Source organism: Bactrocera tryoni, unplaced genomic scaffold, assembly GCF_016617805.1.
Source record: "Bactrocera tryoni isolate S06 unplaced genomic scaffold, CSIRO_BtryS06_freeze2 scaffold_7, whole genome shotgun sequence".
In the NCBI taxonomy this organism is placed as follows: domain Eukaryota; kingdom Metazoa; phylum Arthropoda; class Insecta; order Diptera; family Tephritidae; genus Bactrocera; species Bactrocera tryoni.
In genome coordinates, this window is record NW_024396366.1 from 6,105,038 (window position 1) to 6,114,008 (window position 8,971).

General features: G+C 31.7%; 1 long non-coding RNA gene across 1 annotated transcript; it reads right to left on the reverse strand.

Annotated features, from left to right (window-relative positions):
- Window positions 1–757: 757 nt before the first annotated feature.
- LOC120781736 lies at window positions 758–4,432 on the reverse strand. The gene is made up of 3 exons (XR_005706154.1): window positions 4,395–4,432; window positions 4,206–4,315; window positions 758–798 (listed from the first exon to the last, which is right to left on the reverse strand). It is a non-coding gene; the product is annotated as an uncharacterized LOC120781736 (long non-coding RNA).
- Between the last annotated feature and the right edge of the window lie 4,539 nt (window positions 4,433–8,971).

An 8,971-nucleotide genomic window follows, 5' to 3' on the forward strand; every position in this document is an offset into this window, starting at 1 on the left:
CAGTGGGTAAGCCTGTGGGTAATCATGAGTAGTTTGCATTGGCCGAGCGAATATTCTACCCACTCACGTACGTATACATGTGATCATACATCTTTGTTCCGTTCATTCAGCAGTGTCATATAAAAAGTATATCTGTCCTGCTCTAATATCCCCAATCGACGGCTGATGCAGGGTTGCTTTTTTTGATTCCTACTTTAAAAATTTCTTAAAATTTCAAACAAAACTTTTTAATTTTTAAAATTTTTATTTTAATTTATTTTTACATTTTTACATAAAATTTATTATAATTTTTATATAAATAAAAATATATTTAATTTAAAAAAATAATTAATATCTGAAAAAAGATAATAAAAGACAAATATCTGAAATAAAATAAAGGTTATTAAAACCTGAAAATAAAAGAGTAGAAAAAGATTATAAAAGCCAAATACCTGAAATAAAATAAAGGTTATTAATACCTGAAAATAAATAATAATTACATTGAATATCTAAAAGAAAAAGAAAGATTAATTGTATAAAATGATAGTAATATATGAAAGAAAAGATTAATATTATCTGAAAGACTAAAATATATTAAAAACAAATCGAATTTACTCTGAAAGCAAAGATTAATTAAATAAAAATAGTGATAAAATCTGAAAAGAGAGAATAATTAAATAAAAATAATAATAACATCTGAAAGAAAAGATAAATATTATTTGATCATTTAAAATATAAATCAAACATTTGTTTTCACATATTATATTGGATTGCGCAGGCCGCCTTAAACGCATAAAATACATATGTACATATCGTCACCTGAAATGCAAAATAACGTAACATCACTTTTCGTAGGTTTACAGGATAAGCAAAAAACCGTATAAAAAGAAAATCACTTGAGATATTGAAACAAAATTTTCAAATCTGAATTAACATGAGTATATATAAGTATATTTTAGGAAAAAAGATAAAGAAAAATTTAAGCAAATTTTATAGTAGGTGTCTTACGTTATTTTGAATTTTCATTTCTGAAACAAAATAACGTATGATCAATCTAAGTTTGATATGAATACTTTTTTTTTTTATTTTAAATAAAAACATTTGAAAGTTTTTCATATTTCATGTTATTTTTATTATTAATATGTCATAAGTACTCGAAAAAATTTAAATATATCAAGCTAAAAAATGAGGATAATGTTTAATTATTATTTATTAAATAACTAATTACTCAAAAGGTATATTATCATAACAGTAATAACATTCTGCTGGAATTAAAGCTTCTAGGTCCTGCAGATGTTGTCATTTCTTCTTAATTATTGTTAAACTTTGCGAAAGAACAGACTGCTGAATTCCTAAAAAGCTAAACCGAACTCTGGCGGGTCCTTCTCCACCCATATACCGAGGGAGTTGTGGGTGGGAAGAAGCCGTTGGAGAAAAGGGACAGTGAGCTTCATAGATGGGTCAAAGGTGGAGGGGCTACTGTCACGAGCTCTCTATCAACTCCAGTTTCTCCAACTTTCTAAGTATTGCATTGTCTTCCAGGCTGAGATTAGAGCCATTAAGGTAACAGTATATTTACTACTCTGGAGTGCAGCCTCATTCAGAGGAGTGACCATCGACTCAGATAGCAGAGCGGTGATTCCAGCCTTGAACTCATTAACAATGAGAGAATTCAGAGTTGATCGAAGACCTAACCTCGCTATCAATAGCATCGAGTGTTTTTGTGATAAGAATGATATGAGTGCCAGACCACAGCGGAATCGCAGAAAACATGAGCTAGCAAGAAGAGGCACCCTAGAACCGCTATAGGTAGAATGGAAGCGGATCTATCCTATCTATTACTGCTGGGCCACAACTTTTACACACGCTGTCGAAAAAGTCGTTTGTCCCAAGATCGTTCGCATGAGATCTAGTGATCTCTTTGCCCTCAGTAAGGCAGCCTTTCCCTACTTTAGAGACTTGTAACACGCCATTGTCCTACCAGACGCCTTCTGCAGAAGCTGTATTGAAGAAGATTAGGTGGAAACAACTCAACACTTCCTTCTTGGCTGTCTTGCGTTAGGGAGGTCAAGACTTAATTACTTGTTAGGAAATTCATAAAGGATTATGCTAAAGTAGCCCACGGACTTACAAAGTACCTAAAGAAAAATACCACAGACTGGTCTAAAAATTTTAAACTAACAACAGATGCTAGTGATAATGCAATAGGAGCAGTCCTTTCTCAAGAAAATCACCCCATCGTTTACGCTAGTAGAACCTTAAACGATCACGAAAAACATTATGCTGCAATCGAAAAAGAATTGCTTGCTATCGTCTGGTCAGTCAACTATTTCCGACCATATTTATATGGCAAACCATTGGAACTCCTAACAGACCATCAACCACTTGTTTGGTTGCACACAAAGACGAAAGGAAAAGATATTAACCCAAGACTCCAAAGGTGGCTCTTGAAACTTGGTGAATATAACATACATATTAACTACATAAAGGGTAAGGAAAATAAAGTAGCCGATTTTATGAGCCGAATAAATAGTCAATAAGGCAACATATTAAATACCGTAAACGTTGAAGAAGATAACAGTATCTATCAAAATTTTACACCACTCAATACAGTAGTTAATAGATTTGCAACTCAAATTATAATTACAAATAATAAAACGCAAGACACGAAAGTAGCGAACGGTGAAATCAAAATATATAATATATAAATTCAAATGATATTGAGACTAATTATATGGCCGATTTGTTTAGGCAACATACATTTAAAGTCGAAAAGGGTAGAAATATACTATATACCGAACTTCCCGATAATTTATACAAGCAGGTTCAATCCAAGTTAGTAGAGTTATTTAACACTGAAGTAAAATTTTATAAATCTAGCTTTAACGCGAAAGAAGTTAGCAGAATGGATTATTTAAACAAATTGCTAAATATCATATTAATGAAACAGGACATGCAGGAAAAACAGAAAATTATGAAGTTATCAAACCAAAAATTTACTACAAAAACCTAAAACTTTCGTACAAAAATATATAAATAATTGTGATATTTGCAACAGATCAAAATACATTAGGAACCCTATTAAAGCAAAATTCAATATCACAGAAACACCATTTAATGTACGAGGGCCGCTATATATATTCTGACCTGGGGCAACACTAAGTGTTGCCAGGTGCAATCTGACATTTCCATTGGAAAGTTTGACAGTTTTTAGCATAACATCACTCAGAACGTTTTGTCATTTAATCGTGAATTGTTTTATTTACAGGGAATTAAAAAATTCATCTCGCCCAAAAAATGGACATTTTCGTGCGATCGTTTTTCACAACTTTCGACGTGGATTATCACGACAAGAGTGCATCGATGAACTAAAATCTTTGTATGGCTATGAAGCACTATCCTATAGCACTGTGAAAAACTGGTACAACGAATTCAATCGCGGCCGACGCTCGCTCAAAGACGAATTCCGTGAAATTCGTCCAAAAACAGCCGTTGTGCCAGAAAACATCGATGCCGTACGTGAACTGATAATGTAAGACCGTCATATAACATACCTTCAGATAGAGGCATGCCCATGCATTTCTCCCACCAGCATACATTCATTCGATATTGCATGAACACCTGGCCGTAAAAAAGGTTTGTTCTCGTTGGATCCCGCACAATTTGACAATCGCTCAAAAAAAGGCTCGTGTGGATTGGTGTAAAGAAATGCTAAAAAAATACGATCGCGGTACTTCAAAAGACGTTTATAAGATCGTTACAGGTGACGAATCTTGGATCTATGCGTATGAGCCCGAAACAAAACAGTAATCGACCAATATAAATAAAAATAAAAAAAAATAAATAAAAATAAAAAAAAAATAAAAAAAAAATAAAAATAAAAAAGTAAAAAAAACATTTTCGTTGATAAATATGCCTATTTACATTATTAGGCCAGAAATATATATAGCAACCTACGTAAATGAAATGTTACATATGAATGTTTACACTATAAAGAAACATACTAGCTTTATCACATTCATTAATAAGTTTTCAAAACATGCAACAGCCATACAATTAGAAGACAGAAAAAGTAACACAATTATAGAAAAAATTAGAATTTACTTTGCAATGAGAAGTAAACCAAAAATAATAATTACTGATAACGAGTTCAACTCAATAAATGTTAAAGATTTCCTAAAATCAGAAGATATAGAAGTACATTTTACGAAACCAAACAACCATACCGGGAATGCAGACGTAGAAAGGCTGCACAGCACATTATCTGAAAAATTTAGAACAACAAGTGTATCGAGTGGTACAATAAATCCATACATTCCACAATAAAAACAACACCCTTAGACATAGTAGAGGGCAGGATAGAAAAAACACTAATTAAAAACAGATTGATTAATTAAAAACTGAAGGTCGCATACTTTTCGCGAAGATCATTTTGACATATCCGCAAAAAATTATATTGCCGAATACATTTTACATTGTATTCGCTAAGAATTGGAAATGAGCACATTTCGGTTGATACTTCCAGTGGTTTGATATCAATTTCACCTGCCTTTTGTCAATTTACTTCAACGAAAGATGAACTCATCACGAATGTTTATCCGAACATTGGCCAAATTATCGTCACTGCGATTACTTGAGTGCACGAGCAATTTCAGCTGCTTAAAATACCGATGTTAATGACTTATACCATGTTCAGACCGAAAATTTAAAAGATTAGATTACATTTAAGCATTTCATAACCCAACAGTGTTCTCACTGCCGTTAGAAAGATCAAAAAACAGCTGTTATTGTCATTCAAGAATTCACATCGCTTAATATTTATCAAAAGGAAAGATTGTCATATAGTATTTTCGGCACAATTCCGATTTCTTTCGCGCCGCGATTTGAAGGTACCGTTGGAAAGAGGAAGTCCTCCTGATTAAAAAATATATAGGGTTATAGGTACAGCAAACGCTTAATTTACGAGATATTGGAAATTAAAGTTCAAAAATTCCCAAAATTCGAGCATTTCAACAAGCTATTTTACCGCATTAAACACACTTTACTCACATTTTTCACTTCAAAATAATTAATTTAAACTATAAACTTTTAAATAAATCCACATTTTACACTTTTAACAGTTTTTCTACCGAAGAAATCTTTATTTTAAAAATTACATTTTACACTCGTAGTGAACATCATGTGTGTGCTAAAATTACGACGAAATGGAGCGCTGCCATGTGATAATAAGGAAATTCGCTGAAATGCCTTTTTTCCCAAAAATTCCTCTATCCATTCATATGGATATGTTCTCTATTTAATTTAATAAACAAATATGTAATATTATATACTAATATTATATAATAATATTATATAATAATATTATATAATAATATTATATAATAATATTTAAATATTTTATAATGAAAACTCAAACTTTGCTTGAATATTAGTGCAAGATAACCAAAAAATATAACCACTTTATAACGAAACTCAATATATTTTTTTTATTTTAACGCAGAAAGGAGTACTATGCGAAAGTACTTCAGTCACATCGGGTATTCGCTCGACCAGGGTTATTTTTTTAAAGCGCGGCCGAAGGCCGCCAACGCAGAAAGCAGTACTACGCGAAAGTACTTCAGTCACCCCGATATGATATAAATTTTACAATATTATTATAGATTTTTACTTATTTATTTTTATTAAACATAACTCGCATATTATACATATACATACATATGTATAGTATATATGTATACATATGTATATATACATGTGTATATGGAACAAGTTTTCATAACTCAATATTATAACTTGAAAACTGTTGGAAAGTATTGTTTATTATAATTAATATAGAAAAAAGAATCACGCAAAAGAACAAACAAAGAAAAATCGTTAAGAATCCTACAAATTTGGTGTTTGAGATGTGGCAACGCTCGTTTTCCTCATAATTGTAAACAATCTAGCCTTTGCAACGATGAGTGTTCTAAGTGATTTTTAAATTAATAAATATAGGTAAAATATTACAAAATAAAAGTGAAATGTGAACTTATTTCAATCTTTAAAGTGTATATTTAAATATAACAAGAGAAAAATGTGAAAAAATTTAGAGAAACATAGAGAAATAACATGTTTTCTTAGTGCAAATTTTTGAATTTTTAAACGTGAATATTTCAAAAAATATTAGTTATTTTTACATTATTTTTGGATATTCCTCCTCTGGAGAAGCTACCCTATCCGCACATACTCCATTTATATGGAAATTCGTTTTTTTTACCCCGCCGCCAAAGTAATCGGAATCGTGCCGTATTTTCAAATAAAAGCCGTCTTTTTTTTAATATTTTCCATATAATAGAAATAAAGATGCATTTTTTCATTTGTTAAGTTGATTTTCAGGTGAAATTATATTCATTGCTTTAAAAAAAATGTGTTTGTTTACATTTTTCCCCCTTTGTAGTGTCTAAATCAGCTCTGATAATGTAACAGATTTCCAGTGCTGACAAGTAGATTGCGCAAAATCAGAGTCGCACAGAGAGATTTAGCGTGGATCAGTCTGAAATCATTTCAATGAAGTGATTTGGAACTGTAATTTTTGTAAGGCGAAATCTTGATAAATTTTTAAGATTAGTGGGATAATCCATTCAACAGCCGAAATCGTGTGATTAAGTGTCGGTCTGAACATGGTATTAAACTGGAAGATTCAAAGTTAAATTCCGGGAGGAATCATACAAATCGATCGATCGTATTTACAATGAAAACGAAGCCGTGAAATATCCCGTCGTGTTTCTAAAGTCTTTGGTATGCCGCAGCTTCATTTGCGTTTCAAAGTTGGATCTGTCATTATTATGTTTCACAATCTTCATGCGACGAAACTGTGTAACGGAACCAAACTGATTGTGATGCAGTTAACGAATACAAGGGGAAAACCATTTCAGTTCAAACGTATTCAGTTTCCAGGGAAAATTGCATTTGCGATAACACTCAACAGGACACAAGGATAGTCGCTGGAAGAGTGTGGCATAAATCTGGAAATGCTATGTTTTTCACGCGGCCAGATATACGTGGCGTGTTCACGAGTTGGAAAACCATCTTCTCTGTACATTTACGCACCAGAACAGAAACCAAAAAGTATTGTATATCAAGTTGCGCTACAGTGAAAAAAATGAAGAAAAATCGAAAATAATTGATGTTCAACACAATATAAATTTAACTTTCTTTTCATTTCAAAACACATATGTGACCTGGTCTACGAAAAGGGAGCTAACGTGCGAAAACTAGTTTATGACTTTTTGGATTCTATTACGTGAAAAAGCATCTCATTTTCCATCCGAATCAACTAAAAAAAATTGACACTTAAGCCCCCTTTCCGTAGACCAGATCACATATAATCATGCAGGACAACGGCTGCGGGGTCAGCTAGTGTATAAATACTTGTGTGGCAGCTCCGGTCACAATTTTTGTAGAATAAACAATTTTTTATTAGAATATCCCTTTCGAAAGTTATAGCTTTAGTTGCTTAATGCAAAATATTAAAAAGTTCCATGGTTTCTACAAGAAAAAAATGTTATAAATAGAAAATAAAGAACTGGTTATGTTAAATATTTTTTAGTTGGCAAACTTAACTTAGAGGCCACCTTAATATATAATATACATGTACATATGGTACATTTATCCCTAAGCAACGGATGTTGCTTTACGTGCAATATCTTTATGTTATTATAATAGCCATCGTTCGCGACAATGCAGTCGATGTCTGAGCTGTTTTAAGGTCACCATCACAATTGACTTACTGATCAGCTTAGAAGTTACAATTAATAACACATTATGCCGTGTAAGATTATCAGCAACCTATTTTTACGTAATAGGGTCAAACCACGTCAAGTGGTCCATGAAAATTTCACAAAAATCACTGATTTTGAAAATTAGCAGTTCATTAAGAAGGGGAACAGACGCATACCACGTGACATAAAAATTTCGTAAAAATTATTATTTTTTGTTAAAGTTACTGTAGATTGAAATTTAGAGCAAGATAAAATTTTAAAATTATTTTCTCGTAAACTACTGGAGATAAATCGATGAAATTTTGTAAAGTCAAAGAAAAATTTTCCTGCTACATTACAGATATGTTTTCTCGATCCATTTTTTAAATAATAATATTTTACATAATTTTTTGCTAAAACTTGAAATTTTTGATATGTTCCTCAAGCTAAAAAAACTGAAAAGCATGTGACACAACGCAGAAAATATTCACCTTTAATATTCTACAAAATTTTTGTTCATTCATACAATTACAAAGATATTGAATTTTTTGTCCCCCTACCTCTTTTAAAACGTATGGGTCATACATCCGCCTTTTTTGATATGATATGCCATTGCCAAGTGTTGTGATGAGACGAGAGGATATGTATTACGTTGAAATGTGTTGATATGAGTTATCAAACTATTATATATTAAGTCATGTGTTCTATCATCACATCATCACATGCGTATGATGTGACGTCATATAATACATTGTCGTTTGTGTGGTTGTTGAGCTACCAAGCTTTTTTGATAGCTTCGAATCGCGATTTAAACAACGACGATATATATTTACAAATTATTTATTAATATAAATATATATAATACAACGAATAGAAAGTTACGTGGCTGGTGGTTTACCAGGTGAAATGCCCTTGCGCCTGCAGTTAACGAATATAAGAAACGAACTAGAAAATAATGCGTGTGCAGGCACCGAATGCAAAAAGCGAACTCAATCTATGATGCTAGGCTTAGGCAAAAGCTAAGCTTAATTGTTCTTACACGTATGTATGTATAAATATATTAAAGGATAAAGGGAGATGAGGAATTAGAATAACGAGTAATGCCGTGGTGGATATGCAAAATTAGAGTGACCAGATAACAATTAATATTAAATATTAAATATTTACAATGCTTTCTCACCACATTGGGTAGAATATATGTGTGCATATAAGTTTAGTAAAACTTAAGTATAAATAATAACTTAAGATTAATG